The 19,201-nt window shown below is 41.4% G+C and overlaps 1 pseudogene; it reads right to left on the reverse strand.

The window, feature by feature from the left end:
• Positions 1-5,794: 5,794 nt before the first annotated feature.
• Positions 5,795-19,065, reverse strand: LOC103245930 (WASP homolog-associated protein with actin, membranes and microtubules-like; annotated as a pseudogene).
• Positions 19,066-19,201: the final 136 nt, after the last annotated feature.

The following is a 19,201-nucleotide window of genomic DNA, read 5'->3' on the forward strand; positions in this document are numbered from 1 at the left end:
ACAGAGAGTTGATTGGTCCACTTTACAGAGAGCTGATTGGTCCATTTTGACAGAGTGCTGATTGGTGCATTTACAATCCTTGAGCTAGACACAGAGTCACAGAGTGCTAGTCCTCCCAGTCTCCACTAGGTTAGCTAGATACAGAGTGCCAATTGGTGGATTCACAAACCCTGAGCTAGACACAGAGTACTGATTGGTGTATTTACAAACCCTGAGCTAGACACAGAGTGCTGATTGGTGCGTTTACAATCCTTGAGCTAGACACAGAGTCACAGAGTGCTAGTCCTCCAAGTCTCCACTAGGTTAGCTAGATACAGAGTGCTGATTGGTGCACATACCATCCTCTGGCTAGACATAAAAGTTCTCCAAGTCCCCATCCAGTTCAGGAGCCTAGCTGGCTTGCCCAGTGGATCGTGCAGTAGGGCTACAGGCGGAGCTGCCAGCCAGTCCCACGCCCTGCCAGCACTCCTAGCCCTTGGGCTGTCCATGGGACAGGGTGCCACGAAGCAGGGGGTGGCTCAGGCCACCAGGGAGCCCACCACAGTGGGGAGCTCCCGGCTGCAGGTCCGGAGGCCTGCCCCGCTGGGAGGCAGCTGAGGCCTGGGGAGAATTTGAGTGCCCTGCCGGCGGGCCGGCACTGCTGGGGGACCCAGCGCAGCCTCCGCAGCTGCTGGCCCAGGTGCTAAGCCCCCCACTGCCCTGGGCCGGCCGGCCGCTCCGTGTGCAGGGCCCGCCGAGCCGGCGCCCGCGCCCTCCGGAACTCACACCCGCCCGCGCCCTCCGGAACTCACACCCGCCCCCGAGCGCAGCCTGGGTTCCCACCCGCGCCTCTCTCTCCATACCTCCTGGCAAGCAGGGGAAGGAGGCTCGGGCCTCAGCCAGCTCAGAGAGGGGCTCCCAGGGTGCCTGGCGGGCTGAAGGGCTCCTCAAGCGCCGCCACAGTGGAAGCCGGGACCGGAGGCCAAGGAAGCGCTGAGAGTGAGGGCTGCTAACACATTGTCACCTCTCAATAGTTAGACTTGACAGATTAAATTAGCAATTACTGTGTGACTTCTCATCAAAGAGCAGATGTGAGTTACAGCATCATGTATGATGGTGAACAGAGATGCAGACCTGAACCAGAACTTCCACTCAACCCCCACAAACGTGTCTCCCCACCATGTGACTCAGCCCATTGTCTCTGGAAAAACTGGTAGAAAAGTGAGTGCGAGCATCAAATCAACTACAAGAAAATCGAACAAAGAATTCTGAAGAGAACTGAGGTTACAATAGAAATGTATTCAATAATGTGGAAAACAATTATGTCCAGCTTTTTAAAACGAAGTAATACCAGTTTTACTTGGCCATATGTGGTTGAAGGAGAGGGGCTGTGGGCATCTCTATCCTCCCCTTGAATAGCAAGGTACCAGTAACTGCTCAATAGAAGAACTAGTGGTCTTTTCAGAAACATCACTGTTGGGATTAAAAAGTATGCTAGTGGCTAGGAAATAATATTACCACAATAATTTCAAGATGACTTGAAAAGGCAAATGTTGAAAGCTAAATTTCATATTCATTTGAATATGAATTGATATTTACATAATGTGGAGTGAGGCAGAGCCTGTACAGAGCTGGACACCATAAGGGAAAGGACTATAGATTAACTAGATAAAATTTCACATCTCAGTTTTCCAAACAAAATTTTATCCTGTTTAGTAAACACTTAAACACAATTTTAACATTATAAATATATGTATACATACACATGTGTAAATGTGTTCTTTATGCAGAAAGAAAATATTAGTTAAAACAGATCAACAGTAAAACGTGTTTTTGTAAGTAAGTGATTAACAAGGGAGGGTAATGTGTTTCTTTTTTCAAAAATATTCACTAGCCTGGGCGTGGTGGCTCACACCTATTGTCCCAGCACTTTGGGTAGCAGGAGTGCTTGAGTCCAGAAGTTTGAGACCGGCTTGGGCAACATCCTGAGACCCCATCTCTACAAAAAAATGTTAAAAATAGCCAGGCATGGTGGCACACACCTGTAGTCCCAGCTACTCAGGAGGCTGAAGCAGGAGGCTGAAGCAGGAGGACTACGTGGGCTGGAGGTCGAGGCTGCAGTGATGGATCATGCCACTGAACTCCAGCCTAGGTGACAGACCTCATCTCAAAAAACAAAAACAGTCATTAAAAAGAAAGGCACTGCTGCCAAAGAAGAAAGGCAGGGGATTTGTCATAGAGTCTAACTTTTATGAAGAGTTTACTTACTGCTGCTGTTAAAGTGTATCTTACAGTCTGTAAATTAGCAGATGTAATAATGACTTCTACTTCCCTCTTATGAGTAATTAAAGCAGCTTACTTTTGTTCAGTGCTTAAACACCTGCATTTACTGTCTGATAAGGCAACTTTCTAGAATCTGCTATCTGCAAACCCTCTTCTCCTATGCAGATCTACAACCTGTGAATATAACATTCCTGATTATGTCACGACCACTCCCAGTGGGCTCTGCTGGTAGCTTGTTTTGTATAAATACAGATCCAGTGCTTTTTCCTCATTACTTTTATTGAGTGCTCTTATACATAGATGGTTATGCAGAGATAACACACTGTCAATACAAAGATTTTCAGAATTTATTGGACAAAATGACACAAAACTAAAAAAATCATCTACACATGAAATTCAAAGAAAGCATTATTTTTCCTTACAAAATTGTGGAAAAATTAATTCAGATAGTAACATAGAACTAGTTCCAAAATTAAAATGCTAGTGTGAATGTATATAGGAGATATGGTTTGACTGTGTTTCCACCCAAATCTCATCTTGATTTTTAGCTCCCATAATTCCCACATGTTACGGCAGGGACACAGTGGGAGGTAACTAAATCATGGAGGTGAGTCTTTCTCATGCTGTTCCCATGAGAGTGAATAAGTCTCATGAGATCTGACGGTTTTGTAAAGGGGAATTCCCCTGCACACACGCTCTCTCTTGCCTGCCACCACGTAAGATGTGACTTTGCTTCTCATTCACCTTATGCCATGATGGTGAGGACTCCCCAGCCATGTGGAACTGTGAGTCAATTAAACCTCTTTACTTTATAAATTATCCAGTCTAAACAGTCTTGGGTATGTCTTTATTAGCAGTGTGAGAACAGAGTAATACAACAGGCAAAATGAAGGGGTTTATTTATTTATTTTTTTTTTTTTTTTATTTTTTGAGACAGAGTCTCGCTCTGTCGCCCGGGCTGGAGTGCAGTGGCCGGATCTCAGCTCACTGCAAGCTCCGCCTCCCGAGTTCACGCCATTCTCCTGCCTCAGCCTCCCGAGTAGCTGGGACTACAGGCGCCCGCCACCTCACCCGGCTAGTTTTTTGTATTTTGTTAGTAGAGACGGGGTTTCACCGTGTTAGCCAGGATGGTCTCGATCTGCTGACCTCGTGATCCGCCCGTCTCGGCCTCCCAAAGTGCTGGGATTACAGGCTTGAGCCACCGCGCCCGGCCGAAGGGGTTTATTTTAAACCTGCTTTAAATAATTTAGTGGTTAAAGTATTTAAAACCTTTTCTTCTATTTTTAGGAAAACAATGAGAAAGCTGAGCACAGGTCTAACTTGTTATTCAACTAAAAATTATTTTAAAATATTTGACTATAGACTTCTGGCACCAGCCAAGACAAAGCGTGCTCACCAAGGCCTATTTCTCCTTTTGATTGAAATTAAAACTCTAGACATAAAAAGCAACTATCAAGGACTCTTAAAAGTAAACAATAACAGATGGATTGAAAGCAAAATAAAAATACCAATAGTGACCTGTAACAGGTGGGTTTAATGGCTATTCTTTTTTTTTTCTAACCCAGGTGTGCAAAATTTCTACTCTTTTTAGCTAGAGAACCAGGAATGTGGCCTCTGTAAGATGGAGCATATGTAGAGAAGTAATCTTATCGTTTTTCTTTTTTTTACCCCACCCAGCCTTGCCTAGAAGCCAGCTCTGGTTCTGAAGTCTCTGTCACGATGCTATCTGTGCACAATGCACAGGCACTGAGAACTTCAAGAGAGACAATCTCTCTCATTATCATTTCTCTTTAAAGAAAAAAAAAGGGGGGGTACAGGTACTTGTGAGAAAAAAAAAAACACATGAAGACAAATATAAACATACAATACTAAGAAACCAAATCTAGCAATATTTTTTTAAAAATACTTTACAAACAAGTGATTTATACCATGAATGCAAGGCTGGTTCAACATTCAAAGCTCAACAGATATAAACTGCAACATTATTAGGTAGATGAAGAATAAACGTCATTTCAGCAGATGTAGCAAAAGCATTTGACAAAATTCAACATCTATTCTTTATAAAAACTCTCAGCAAAATGAGAAAAGAAGGGAACTTAAGCTGATAGAGGGCATCTACAAAACAAACAACAACAACAACAAAAACAAACAAAACTATCACTAAATTACACTTAATGGCAACTCTCCGACTGATTTAAAAGCTGGGTCCCTGACAAGAAATCAGCTCTTTTACCACTTATATTCAACTTTATACTGATAGTCCTAGCCAGATCAGTAACGCAGGAAAAAAATCAGTGACATTCACATCAGAAAGGAAGAAATAAACCTGTTTTTATTTTCAGACAACATAACAGTCTATGTAAAAGCATTCAAAATAACCTATTAAAATACTCAATATGTGAGTTTAGTAAGGTGGTTGTACTCAAACCCAATAAACAAAATCAATCATATTTCTATATATTATCAAAAGTTTGGAAATAGAAACATCCAAAAAATTATTTAGAATGACATAAAAAATAAAGTGTTTATGTATAATTTTACAAAAATATGTGCACAATTGGTATTTTTTCCTGAATATAAGCAATTTATTCTGATTATTGATAAAATAACATTCACATTCAAACCTGTATATCTGAGAAATCACTCTTCCATATGCACAGGAGGCCACAGTCAGTAGTGTAACAGTGCTGCTTGCCAGAGCACAGTAAACTTCTTTCAGAATCAGGGAACAATTCTAGATCACCCATGGTGAGAAATAAGTCTCTTCTCTTAGGCCAGTGACACTTCGACGGGTCTTGACATCCCACCTATGGGCTGATGTATGAAACTCTCAAGCCTACTTCCCTCCCCAGTTTTAAGAGTCAGTGTGTCACATATAAAGCTGCAGCACTGGCCAGGTGCGGTGACTCATGCCTGCAATCCCAACACCCTGGGAGGCCAAAGCAGGTAGATCACGAGGTCAGGAGTTCAAGACCAGCCTGGCCAAGAAAATGAAACCCTGTCTCTACTAAATATACAAAAATTAGCTGGGCGTGGTGTCGCATGCCTGTAATCCCAGTTACTCAGGAGGCTGAGGCAGAGAATTGCTTGAACCCGGGAGGCAGAGGTTGCAGTGAGCCAAGATCATGCCACTGCACTCCAGCCTGGGGGACAGAGTGAGACTCAGTCTCAAAAGAAAAAAAAAAAAACAGAAAGGCCAGGCACGGCAGCTCACGCCTGTAATCCCAACACTTTGGGAGGCCAATGTGAGTGGATCATGAGGTCAGGAGATCGAGACCACCCTGGCTAACACAGTGAAACCCTACACTCCAGCCTGGGCAACAGAGACAGACTCCATCTCAAAAAAAAAAAAAAAAAAAAAAAAAAAAAAAAAAAAAAAAAAAGCTGCAGCATCCCACACAAGGCCCCGCTGGTCTTCCGGGGTGTTATGTGTCCTGTCCACCAGCACCCTGTTAGTGCGCTTTTCAATAGGTCTTAGCCTCACCCACTTTATTCAAGCCTACTGTGGCGGGTGCCTTTGTCAAACTTGAGCCTAATGGTTCCACTGGCCAGGGTCCTGCTCATCGCTGTCCTCCTCAGAGTCAGCAGACACCTCTTGATTCTCTGGAGCGCGGCCTTGATGCTCCTCTCAAGGTCACTGGTGTGTCTGTTGATGGTTGGTTTGCTGCTGGGGTTTGGGCCAATATCAGGGTAAACTGTCTTCAGTTTGACCCCTTGCCTTGTGGCAGCCAGAATGTGCTCATGGACTGAGGCGTGGGGAGGGCACACCGCCAGCACTTCCACCTTCCAGAGACGAGCTCTGCCATGCCTTAAGGAGGCCAACACTTCGTCCGTAGATCCTGGACATGGAAAGCTTTCCAAGGAGTCACGTGGTCTCCCAGCAGGTGCTTGGCACACTAGAGGAAGTGGCTGGTCATCTTTCACTGGAACCCGGAAGCCTAAGTTCTGATGAGCTGCAGCTTGAGAGGATGAGGACAGAGCAGGGAGAGGAGGGGGTGGCAGTGGTGGGGGTGATGGGGGGTGTGGTGGTGGTGGTGGTGGTGGAGGAGGTGGTGGCAGTGACAATTCCTCACTGGATTTGGAATGTGTTTGATCACCAACTGGAACAAAAACCTGGACAGGGACCTTTCCATGACAGTCTTGACAGTTGGGGCTTTTCATGTTACCAGCTTCCGACAGGGGAACACCTCTAGTTTCCCTAGAGGATGGGTGAATTACTGACACCGCCTGAGAAGCTGGCAAGCACATCGCTGGGAAAGGTCACCTGGCAGGTTTGGAGCCACAGGTTCTGAGCCAGAGGTGTTTCGGACAGCTAGGCGTTTCTGAAAATGAAAAACCATGGTGAGGAATCCGCCATAAGTGCAAACCATCAAAATGCTGAAACTTTCTAGACATCTATAAACACATGCATTTCTACGCATGGATGGTCTAAATCACAAAGCGGCTCCTTCTTGTTTGTACAGCCATCCTTGCTACCGAATCCATTTTTCATGGGTTAAAAGATAAGCATTTAGATCCTTTGATCAAGTATTACCTTCTCTGTAGTAAAATGAAGATATGAAAGCATACGCATAGAGGAAAATAGTCATCAATTTTTAGTATGAAAATTAGAAATGCTAAAATATGAATAATAGGAGATTAGTTGAAAAATTATGACAAATCTATTCAAAATATTAAGTAGTCATAAAAACTGATAACTAGTACAATGCCTGAAACATATGAAAAAATCAGATGATACAGTGTTCAATGAAAACCAGATATAAAATAATATGTATTACGATTAAAAATGAGAAAACCTCTAGGAAAAATGCCAGCACAGTGGACATCCAAGTGGCAGCTGTCACAGAGCCTGTGGATATTTCTTTTCTCTTTTAGGCTTAGAGTTAATTTAATTCAAAAACCATAAATTGAAAAAGTTCTGGTCTTTCAGGTATTCATTTGATAAAGAAAAACCTAGTCCTACAAAGAGCTAATCTTGAGAGGAGGGCCCTAAAGAAGGCACTGATTAGCCAATAAAACATAAAATGTAGTACTATGAACTCATTAAAATGAACTAGCTCTGTACATATTAACATGAATATATCTCAAAAACCTAAGTTAAAGAAACTGGCAAAGGATGCATTCAATAGGATCCTATTAATGCAAACCTAAACACACACACACACACACACACACACACACACATACCCATGCAATCCATGATAAACTCAAAGAATATTTCCATTTCTCTCACATTCTGCTCCTTTCAGGACAAATAGCAATGTCATGGCAACAAGCCCCCAAACCTCCCTGATGCAGACACAGCCATGCAGCTGCCATCCTGCAGCCTTCTGTCAGAGAGCATGCCAGCAGAATTGGAATCCTGGAAACTGGGCAGAGGGCTAAACTCCAGTGGTCATCCAACTGATCTCCATCCAACTGAGCTCCATCCAACTGATCTCCATCCAACTGAGCTCCATCCAACTGATCAGGTCATCCCTGATGTTGGGGCTCCCTGAACCACCCAAGGATGCCTTCTATGGCATCCCAGCTGCAGCCTGTCACTGTTACTCTGGACTGTTAAGTTCTGCCTTTGTTTTTTTGTAGAGACAGGGTCTTGATTTGTTACCCAGGCTGGTCTCAAACTGCTGGGTTCAAGCAATCCCCCTCCCTCAGCTTCCCAAAGTGCTGGGATTACAGGCGTGAGCCACGGTGCCTGGCCGAGTTCTGCCTTATACTTCACAGTCTGTCCACTCACGATAAATTGAAGCCTTTACCTCATGCAGCCCTTCAGATATTCAGAAAACTTCCTTGATCTCAACAGATACCATGTATCAAATGATTTTATTTCTAGTTTTCTCCCCCTCCTACTTCTTCCTTTCCAAATGTGCTCAAATTGGCTATGTCCCCTTCAAGGGTGGCACTTCTTGGTAAACACAGAACTCCCTTATTCTACACAGGATGCCGCTGTCCATGCATCCCAAAAGCCCATGAGCTTTCGTCATACAGGTGACTCACTAAGCTGAAGGAAACTGAGTTCTCAAATTATTTTACCCAAGATTTAAGCCCCACAGACTTTCCTATCACCCCATGCAAGTGCATACCTCCATATGGGCTTTTTTTGGACTAGAACACCAGTAATTTATCCCAATTTTGGGTGAACTTGTTAGCGTTTAACTAATTTTTCCAGTTTCATTGGGAGCTTAGGATGCCTGATTCTGTCATCTTAAATCTGCCTACTCCTCCCATTTTCATGTCACCCACGCATGAAAAAGTAATCTTCTGTGTTGCCAAACAAATCCTTGATCTGAGTGAGGGCTGAGGAGACAGGCTGGCTGCCCTTGGATCCCTTCCTCCAGACTGACTCCATTCTGTTCATCGAAACTCTCTTGATGACGGCAACCAGCCAGTTCCTCTCCACCTCACTGGCTCTGCATTCATCTGGTATTCATGCAGCTCCTTCAATTCATGCTTCCCGCTGCAGTTCACACCCAGGCCCTGATCCAGGGCAGTCACATCAGAATTTCTGTGGGTGGGGCTGGACCTTAGTACTCAGGAGAAGCTCCCCAGGGGATCTGGATGTGTTGTCCAGGCTGAGAAGCTCTGTGTGGCTCTGGAGTAAGACCCGGCTTCAATTCCTGCTGTTTAACCTTGAACTAAGTTGTGTAACCAACCATTCTGAACCTTGGTTACTCATCTGTAGAGTGGTGATGAAAGTGTCTCACAAGGCTGTTTCAAGAAGTAAGTGAGAGTGAATGTGAAGTGCCTAGCATGGCGCCTGGTATATGGAAGGCATCTGATACCTATTCCAGAATCTTTTCTGGGATAAAGTGGGTTGTTTCCTTTTTTGGGGCTACAATAAACTTGGGTCTTTGTGAAGGGGCTGGGGAATGAAAGCAGGTCTATGTTTTATAGTCAGTAAATTCAATGATATTCTTAAATAAGCCCCTATTTACTGACTTTTTTTTTTTTTATTTTGAGACAGAATAGTCTCACTCTATTGTTCAGGCTGGAGTGCAGTGGTGCAAGCTCAGCTCACTGCAACCTCTGCCTCCCAAGCTCAAGTGATTCTTGTGCCTTAGCCTCCCAAGTAGCTGGGACTACAGGCATGCGCCACCATGTGCAGCTAATTTTTGTATTTTTAGTAGAGATGGGGTTTCACCATGTTGCCCAGCCTGGTCTCAAACTCATGGCCTCAAGCAATCCGCCCACCCCAGCCTCCCAAAGTGCTGGGATTACAGGCATGAGCCACCGCGCCTGACTCCCTATTTACATTGTTTTAAAAAACCTATTTACTTTTAGATAAATGTTTGAGGTGATGGATATGCTAATTGCCCTGATTTGATCATTACACATTATATACCTGTATCAAAATATCACACTATACCTCATAAATATGTACAATTATTATGTCAATTAAAAATAATAAAAGCAAACAATTATTTTTTGAATCTTCATAAGCAGCTTTTTTTTATTAAAAGGACTGTATCTCTAATAATAAAGTCAAGAAATAGAAAAAAAATTACAGACTCAGGATCATTTTGTGGAGGAAATACAAATGTAGGCCTGGAACAGAGGGCATAAAAAAATAACATTATCCTCATAAGTATATACTTTTAAAAAAAAAGAAAAAAGACAGTTGTAGATATAAAAAAATAAACACATTTTACTTTTAACAGGGCACTTTCACTACGCTTATATCACAAGGCTGCCTGGATAACATTTTAAAGAATTGTTTATTACATATGAGAGGAAATGCCAGCTAAAGTCAAGGGAGTTGAACAGTTTTCAGTTTTCCCTGCCAATCTAAACCACCAGGGCCAGTTAGGACTACTCAGTGAGGGGTGCAGAGCAGGAACCCAAGCGTGCTGTGATATCAAAAACAGCAGTTATTTTATATCATGGGTTTTGAACCACTTATATTCTATTTTTGTTGTTTTTTATTGATATACCAGAAATAATGGTATTTTTTAAACGTTTCATGTTCTGGATGACCTGTTCTATAATACTTTACACTTTCTTCTTTTTTTTAGGATGGTCTTCATTTATTTCCGCAGAAGTGTAGATGAGGTGACTGTTTACGGAAATTACATCTTTAAATGCGCTCAATCGTTGGAGTGTTTTTTGACGTTCTTGGTTGATCCATTCTTTTTTCTTTTGCTCCTCTTTTTTTATCTTGTCTCTTTCCTATATTGAAACAAATGTATATTTGTAAATTGCTCCACATTACAAAAAATGTCTTGGCATACAATAAAACTGTTTTGACAAAGAAAGAGGCTGTACCCCAACATTTACCGCCCCAAGGCTGCGCCCAGGCTGCAGGCCTGGAGGCGAATGGCTGTCAACTGCAGGTCCAGGGCAACGCAACTCCAGTTTCCACAAGTCTAGGCCTGCATGTCACGCTACACAAACAGAACATTTTCCTTCGGAAGAGACTCACCATCTGAATACTGTGATGCTGACGAGAGCATCTTTCGCTTTCTTCAGCCTGTTGTTATCTGAGCTGATGATTTTCTTTGCACTGATCCTGGTGGAATAATACAAATCACCTACATGGTTTTTAATATTACCCTGGTATAGCATAAAAGGTTTAAAGAAAAAAACACTGCATTTGGGCTGTAGTGTAAGGCATTCATTAATATTAGTTCTGGCACTGCCCAATGGTACTGTCTCCTCCACAGTCTGTGATGAGAGTTGCCTGGCTGCTTGTGGAAATAATTTGTCCCCAGCAGAGTGCTTTAAGAGATGAAAAACAATCCGCCAACTGTGAGAGGACATGCAGGCAGCCCCCATTCTTAAAAGGGATGTGTCCCAACAATGTTTTAATGTGATTGTTTTAAACATATTTCCCCATAACATTCTAAATACTAACTACATTTTCAAGCATACCTACAAAAGCAGAGCAATCAACAAATACCTGAAAAATTATGTTATAACTGTGTTTCACCTGTGCTTAACCACTCACTACACCAATATATAATATACTATATGTACATAAAATCCTTGATCTATGTAAAAAATAATACAGTAATACAGATAATACTAACATCTATTGAGTAGGTTTTAGCCTCAATGCCAAGTACTTTTCATGTCTTACCTTACTTTATCCTCATATGAAATTTGTATTATTACCACTATTATCTTTTTTTTAATTTTTATTTTTTATTTTTTATTTATTTATTTATTTTTTTTGAGACTGAGTTTCACTCTTGTTGCCCAGACTGGAGTGCAATGGTGCAATCTCGGCTCACTGTAACCTCTGCCTCGTGGGTTCAAGCAAGTCTCCTGCCTCAGCCTCCCGAGTAGCTGGGATTATGGGTGTCACGCCCAGCCTATTATCCTCTTTTAACAGATGAGAAAACCCGTGAGCTCAAAAGAGATTGAAGTAATATGCCTAAGGTCACATGGCTACCTAAGTGGCCAAGCTGTAATCTGAACCCAAGTTGAGAGCTCACCTCAACTACCATTCTGTTAACGGAGTGCCTTCCAAATTCCAGCATTTCCAGAATCAGTGGAAAGAGCTGCTCTAAATGGGATAAGGGGAGTGATTATATCTTGAGAGTGAAGGTTAATGCTCCAAGTCTGGATAAGAGAAGGCATAGGAGCAATATATATATGCACTGCCAAGGAAGTAGAGGCATCTCTTCATCCACAGCAACACGGGAGTGCCAAAGGAGACTCCTCTTGGGGCTCGTGGGTTTTCTGAAATGTGGAGCAAAGGGCAAATGCCTACGTATCTTCAAATCCTCTGAATAACAGTTCCTAAATCCAGAAGTACAAATCTTTTTTTTTTTTTTTTTTGAGACAGTCTCGCTCTGTTGCCCAGGCTGGAGTGCAGTGGCACGATCTCGGCTCACTGCAAGCTCCGCCTCCCGGGTTCATGCCACTCTCCTGCCTCCACCTCCCGAGTAGCTGGGACTACAGGCGCCCATCACCACGCCCGGCTAATTTTTTTGTCTTTTTTAGTAGAGACGGGGTTTCACCGTGTTAGCCAGGATGGTCTCGATCTCCTGACCTCGTGATCCACCTGACTTGGCTTCCCAAAGTGCTGGGATTATAGGTGTGAGCCACCGCACCTGGCCCAGAAGTATAGTTCTTAAATACGAACATGCAAAGAATATACTCTTCTAGCAGAATTTTTTATTTTTAATTTTTATTAGAGACAGAGTCTTGTTCTGTCACCCCGGCTGGAGTGCAGTGGTACAATCATAGCTCACTGAAGCCTCAACCTCCTGGCCTCAAGCACTCCTCCTGCCTCAGCCTCTTGAGTAGCTGGGACTACAGGTGCGCACCATGGAGATGAGGTCTCACTGTGTTGTCCCTGGTCTCGAACTTCTGGCCTTGAGTGATTCTCCCACCTCAGCCTCCCAAAGTGCTGGGATTACAGGCATGAGCCACGGCACATAGCCAAGTTCTTTTTAAGTATTTGTATTTACATGGAAGAGTAATTAACATTTTTGTAAGCCACAAAAGTCACAATTTTCATGTTTTCTTAATTCTAATAAGAAAAGTATAGTAGGTTGGGCACAGTGGCTCACGCCTGTAATCCCAACACTTTGGGAGGCTGAAGCAGGTGGATTGCCTGAGGTCAGGAATTCAAGACCAGTCTGACCAACATGGTGAAACCCTGTCTCTACCAAAAATACAAAAATTAGCCGGGTATGGTGGCAGGCACCTGTAATCCCAGCTACATGGGAGGCTGAGGCAGGAGACTCACTTGAACCTGGGAGGCAGAGGTTGCAGTGAGCCGAGATCGCGCCACTGCACTCCAACCTGGGAGACAGAGAAAGACTCCGTCTCAAAAAAATAATAATAATAATAAGGAGAAAAGTATAGTAAATATGAGCAAATACATATAAAAGTCTGCATAAAAATGATATATATGAGCTTCCTTTTCTGTCAGAAAAAATTAAATTTCTTAGTGTTATCTTTTTATGTATTCATGGATTTTTAAAAATTAAGAAAAAAATCACCAAATATAAGGCCTGAGGTGAGCTGAATATTGTTATCTGTAATTGTTTTGTGTACTGAATAATTTACAGTAAAATATGCTTAGAATTGTTATAGTTGTTTATTAGAAATAGAGTTTCTACCTATTGTGTTTTTAAAGTACCTGTGCTCCAGGGGCCATGGCTCACAGCTGTAATCCCAGCACTTTGGGAGGCCAAAGTGGGCGGATCACTCAAGGTCAGGAGTTCAAGACCAGCCTAGCCAACATGGTGAAACCCTGTCTCTACAAAATATACAAAAATTAGCTGGGCGTGGTGGCACATGCCTGTAAACCCAGCTAGAATCACTTGAACCTAGGAGGCGGAAGTTGCAGTGAGCCAAGATCATGCCTCTGCACTCCAGCCTGGGTGACAGAACAAGACTCTGTCTCAAAAAAATAAAAATAAAACTCCTGTGTATGCAATGGGCATTCAACAAATAGTTGTTGAATGAATAAATTAAAAGCTTGAGATTTGCTAAATGCTTAAATCCCAAAAGAAATAAATAATATTTTTAAGAAAAATATTTAAAAGCATTTTAACTATAGCCATAGATAAGGACATAAGCACACAAAAAATTAATCACTGTGATGGCAAAAACCTTATTTCAATACCTTTTTATCCTTCATACGATAATAAATCTCTGGAAGAGAAAAGAAAAGAAAGGCGCTCTGAGCGTCCCTACCTTTCTCCTCCTGAGAGACGCTCTTTCGGCACAGATCCTGCCCTGCTTAGACTCCAGCTGCTGGCACTGCCTTCTGAGTTCTTTCACTTCCAGATTCTCATCATCCTGCAGCCCCACCACACAGGCAATGACTTTAAGTTCCTCTGGACTTCCACGTGGATTGTCACAGACAACTTCATCCTGTTTTTCTAAAAATGTATTAATGGTTGTTTAAAACATATTTTATTATTTTTAAAAAATGCACTGAATTTTTTTAAATGTAAGGAAAATAAAGATCACTTATAATCCTACCACTGAAAAGTACTATTAACATATATAAAAATATGTGTATGCATGTAATATACGTATACACATGTATACATACATGACTATATACATGTATATAAGTAGCATGTATGTGTATATACATGTAAGCAGTGGTGTATGCATGTATATACACGTGTATATATAGACATACGTATATATACATATGCACACACACATACACATACTACTTACATAGCTACACTTATCAATGGAGTTCTAAAATAACATTTTCCATGGGATGGAAATAAATTTTTAGGCCAGGCGCGGTGGCTCACGGAGGAGGCTGAGGCAGGAGGTTAGGCAGGAGAACAGCATGAACCTGGGAGGCAGAGATTGCAGTGAGCCGAGATCGTGCCACGGCACTCCAGCCGGGGCAACAGAGCAAGACTCCATCTCCAAAAATGAAAAATAAAAAAATTTAAAAAGATAAATTTTAATGGCAGCATAGTATTCTCTAATTTAAGCAATCCAGGTTGTTAGGCTGTTCCAGCGTTCCATTATTATTCATTTCACTGTGATGAACATCTCTGTATCAATCTTTGTGTACACTTTTTATCACTTCTTTAGCAGATAAATATTTAAGGATCTTGATACCCATTGCCAAATTGCCGTCCAGAAAAGTAACTTATATTCTACCAGCAATATATTATTAAGATGCCTGAGTGATATTTAATCTTGATTACATATTGATGTTTTTAAAGTCACGCTTACTGTAACAAATTCAAACCTTCCAGAAGTACATAAAATAAACAGTGAAATTCTCTTGCTCCTTCCCCAAACCTTCTGAGTCATTCTCAGAGGAAAAACATCATAAACAATTTGCCATGCATCCTTCTTTTGTTAATGTAATTTTTTTCCTAAATATGTTAAATGCTTATAACCTGAAACTACTGCAAAGAATTCTGAATACTCAGAATTAAACTAAAAGTTCAGGATCTATGTGAAGAAATTTATTAAACTTCGAGGAACTTTAGGAAACAAGATTTAAATAAATGGAAAGAGACAGACCATGTTCTTGGGTAGGAAGATTCAAAATTGCAAAGACCACCGTTCTTCCCAAAGTAATCTCTAATTTTAAGCAAAATCACAATCAAAATTCCAACGAGTTTTTGTTTTGAACTTGATTCTAAATTTCATCTGGAAGAATAAAGGAGTGAAAATAGTCAGAAAACGTGTGGAGAAGTAATGGGTAGATACTTGCCTAACCAGTCCCTAAAATGTGCTTCCAAGGTGTAGTCATGGGAACAGTATGGAGCCAGCAGCAGAAGCCACTCAGAAACCAAGGGAGGAGAACAACTCAGAAACAGACCAAAGTCTATCTGATGTTTAACTTGACAAATGTTAAACATTTAGGGAAAATGTTTTTAAAATCAGTGATTGGGACTGCTTAACAATTTGAGGGAAAGGTTCAATTCCTATCACAATCAGAATAATTTACCCCTGGACTAAAGAATTAAATGTTTTAAAAAGCAACATCATAAACATACGAAAAGAAAACATAAGTATATATTGACATAATTTTGGGATAGGAGAATATTGCCAGACATAATACTAAAAGAAGAAGCCATAGGGGGAAAAAATGGATAAATGCGACTTCATAAAAATTAAATATTTCTGAAAGGCAAGGAAACGCAAATGACAAGGAGAGATTATTTGCAACATATGACAGACAATAGAGGATATTATTCTTAATGTGGAAAGGAAATAGTCCAAAGAAAAATGGACAAAAACTATGAATAGGTATTTCATAAAATAAGTACAAATGGCTTGCAAACACACAAAATTGTGTTCAATAGTCACTCATAATTAAATAAATGAAAATTGGAAGACTGCCATTTTCTCTGTCAAGTAAGCAAAAATGCAAAAGAATGGCATGAGTCTGGGAAATATACACACTCATATTCTGCTAATGGGAGCATCTTTTTTCTTTTTTTTTTTTTGAGACAGAGTCTTACTCTGTCACCCAGGCTGGAGTGCGGTGGCGCCATCTCTGCTCACTGCAATCTCGACCTCCCAGGTTCAAGCAATTCTCCTGCCTCAGCCTTCCAGGTAGCTGGGATTACAGGCGCCCTCCACCACACCTGGCTAATTTTTGTATTTTTAGTAGAGACAGGGTTTCACCATGTTGGCCAAGCTGGTCTTGAACTCCTGACCTCAAGTTATCTGCCCCCTTCAGCCTCCCAAAGTGCTGAGATTACAGGCGTAAGCCACCACACCCAGCCTGGGAGTGTCATTTTAAATGTACAAACTATCTAGAAGGCCATTATGTAGTATGAAATTTAGAAATCAGAAAATAATATGGAGGTGGGGAAAAATGTATCTCAATTGATTGTTGTATTGTCATGTATCAAAATATAAAATATACATTGCCCTTGACCCAATAATTCCATCCTTAGAAATTTATTCCAAGGACATAATCTGTCCTATACTCAAAGACATGTGTAAAGGAAAGTTCACTACACTACTGTTCAAAACAGCGGAAATTTGGAAATCACGGTATATCCATATAATGGAATACTACGCAGTCATTAAAATTTTGATACTTTTATTATTTACTGAAATAGACAGTTATTATGTATTACATGAAAAAGAGACTATTATGCATTGCATGCCTGTGTCAAAATATCTCATGTAACCCATAAATATATATATCTACTACATACCCATAAAAATTAAACATTTTTTAAAAACATGTTACTGAACTGGTTATGTAGTTTTGGTTAAAAATTTATATTTTTATATATCAGCATATTTTATTTTATTTTTATTGTTATTTTTATTCTTTTGAGACTGAGTCTCACTCTGTCGCCCAGGCTGGAGTGCAGTGGTATAATCTTGGCTCACTGCAAGCTCCACCTCCCGGGTTCACGTCATTCTCCTGCCTCAGCCTCCCAAGTAGCTGAGACTACAGGTGCCCGCCACCACGCCCGGCTAATTTTTTGTATTTTTAGTAGAGATGGGGTTTCACTGTGTTAGCCAGGAGGGTCTCGATCTCCTGACCTTGTGATCCGCCGCACTCGGCCTCCCAAAGTGCTGGGATTACAGGCATGAGCCACCGCGCTCGGCCTCCCCCCTCGTTTTTTCATCCTCACAAAGATGACTTATTTTATCCACTCTTACCCCACTACCTGTGTAATGATTTCTAAATGGTGATGCTGAGCTAGTAAAAATTTCTTCAAGAAATTAGGTAAATATATAGATTTCCAGGTCATATGAGACAGTTTGAGTTGAGGCTCATAAATCCGAATTTAAATAAAACAAACAAACACAAGTAATTTTAATGAAGCCATGTTCAGGGAACAAATATAAACATATTGGGACACATTCTACTGTATATGAATTTCTTGCCACCAACATCCTGGAATATAACTGTAGTCATTGCTCTGGCTCCTTTGGTAGCTTCTGACATCCTAAGTGAGGATACAGCCTTTCAACTCTCGATAGAGAGACTTGCTTTTTGTTATTATAATGATTTATAAACTAAATAATTTTGCTTTGTTTTTCCCTTTCCTCCCTATGTCATTCTTACCACAGATATTCAAAAGGGTTAGTAGAGTGACAAGATTATATTTTAAGTGAACCTTGTTTTAAGGTAGAAGTGCTCAATGTTAAAAGACAAACAGGCTGGGAGCGGTGGCTCACACCTGTAATCCCAGCACTTTGGGAGGCGGAGGTGGGTGGATCATGAGGTCAGGAGATCGAGACCACCCTGGCTAAAACGGTGAAACCCAGTCTCCACTAAAAAGTAAAAATACAAAAAAAAAATTAGCCAGGCATGGTGGCGGGTGCCTGTAGTCCCAGCTACTCGGGAGGCTGAGGCAGGAGAATGGCTTCAACCCGGGAGGCGGAGCCGAGATCGCGCCACTGCACTCCAGCGTGGGCGACAGAGTGAGTCTCAGTCTCAAAAAAAAAAGGCAAACAAACAAAATACAAACATAAAATATGAAGTAAACGTTAGGTTGAAATTCAAAGCCAAATAAAGCACGTGATAAATGATTCAGTGAAATTACCCAGCACAAATACATTTTAGATTCTTTTTCAGAAGAAACCCACTGAATTCAACAATTAGAAATTAATTTGGAGGCCGGGCGCGGTGGCTCAAGCCTGTAATCCCAGCACTTTGGGAGGCCGAGACGGGCGGATCACGAGGTCAGGAGATCGAGACCATCCTGGCTAACACGATGAAACCCCGTCTCTACTAAAAAACACAAAAAACTAGCCGGGCGAGGTGGCGGGCGCCTGTAGTCCCCGCTACTCGGGAGGCTGAGGCAGGAGAATGGCGTGAACCCGGGAGGCGGAGCTTGCAGTGAGCTGAGATCCGGCCACTGCACTCCAGCCCGGGTGACAGAGCAAGACTCCGTCTCAAAAAAAAAAAAAAAAAAAAAAAAGAAATTAATTTGGGAGGCAGTCACCTGAAGTTAAAAGAAAATTATTCAGCATAATAGCAATTTAAGAACTAGTTTGCCCCTCCCTATAGAAGCACAGCACTCTAACAGAAGTATAAATGATGTAACAGACAGCATTTGAATCCAGTTACTAAGGTCCATATGTTATATGATATTTAAATAGCTGGACCTGCTGTTTCTATATTAAATAATTTATTTTTAACAGGTTTATGATTTATAGTAGTGCTACTGATTTAATGAGTCATAAGTTCGTTTTTATCTGGCGAGATTCCCGCTCCCATGCAAGCAGGTATCAACTATTTAAAAAATGTTAATCATCATATAATGTTTGGTTTTCAAACACAGAGTATAATAGAAAGTCAGCCAAGCATCTCTACTTACCACTAGGAATCCACCTGCAGTCTGTAGTTGTTTTTTCCTCCCAATTGACACCTAACATTATTGACACTTACTTTTTACTAACATCTATATTTCAAAAGAAATTCGAGTAGTTCAATTCCAGTTTTGTTTGTTATTAGTCATGTCCATTTTGATGAAAAATATTTTGCCTATCGATGTTTTAGGTGGGAAGGGAT

This window comes from Chlorocebus sabaeus, chromosome 26, assembly GCF_047675955.1.
Source record: "Chlorocebus sabaeus isolate Y175 chromosome 26, mChlSab1.0.hap1, whole genome shotgun sequence".
NCBI classification, from domain to species: domain Eukaryota; kingdom Metazoa; phylum Chordata; class Mammalia; order Primates; family Cercopithecidae; genus Chlorocebus; species Chlorocebus sabaeus.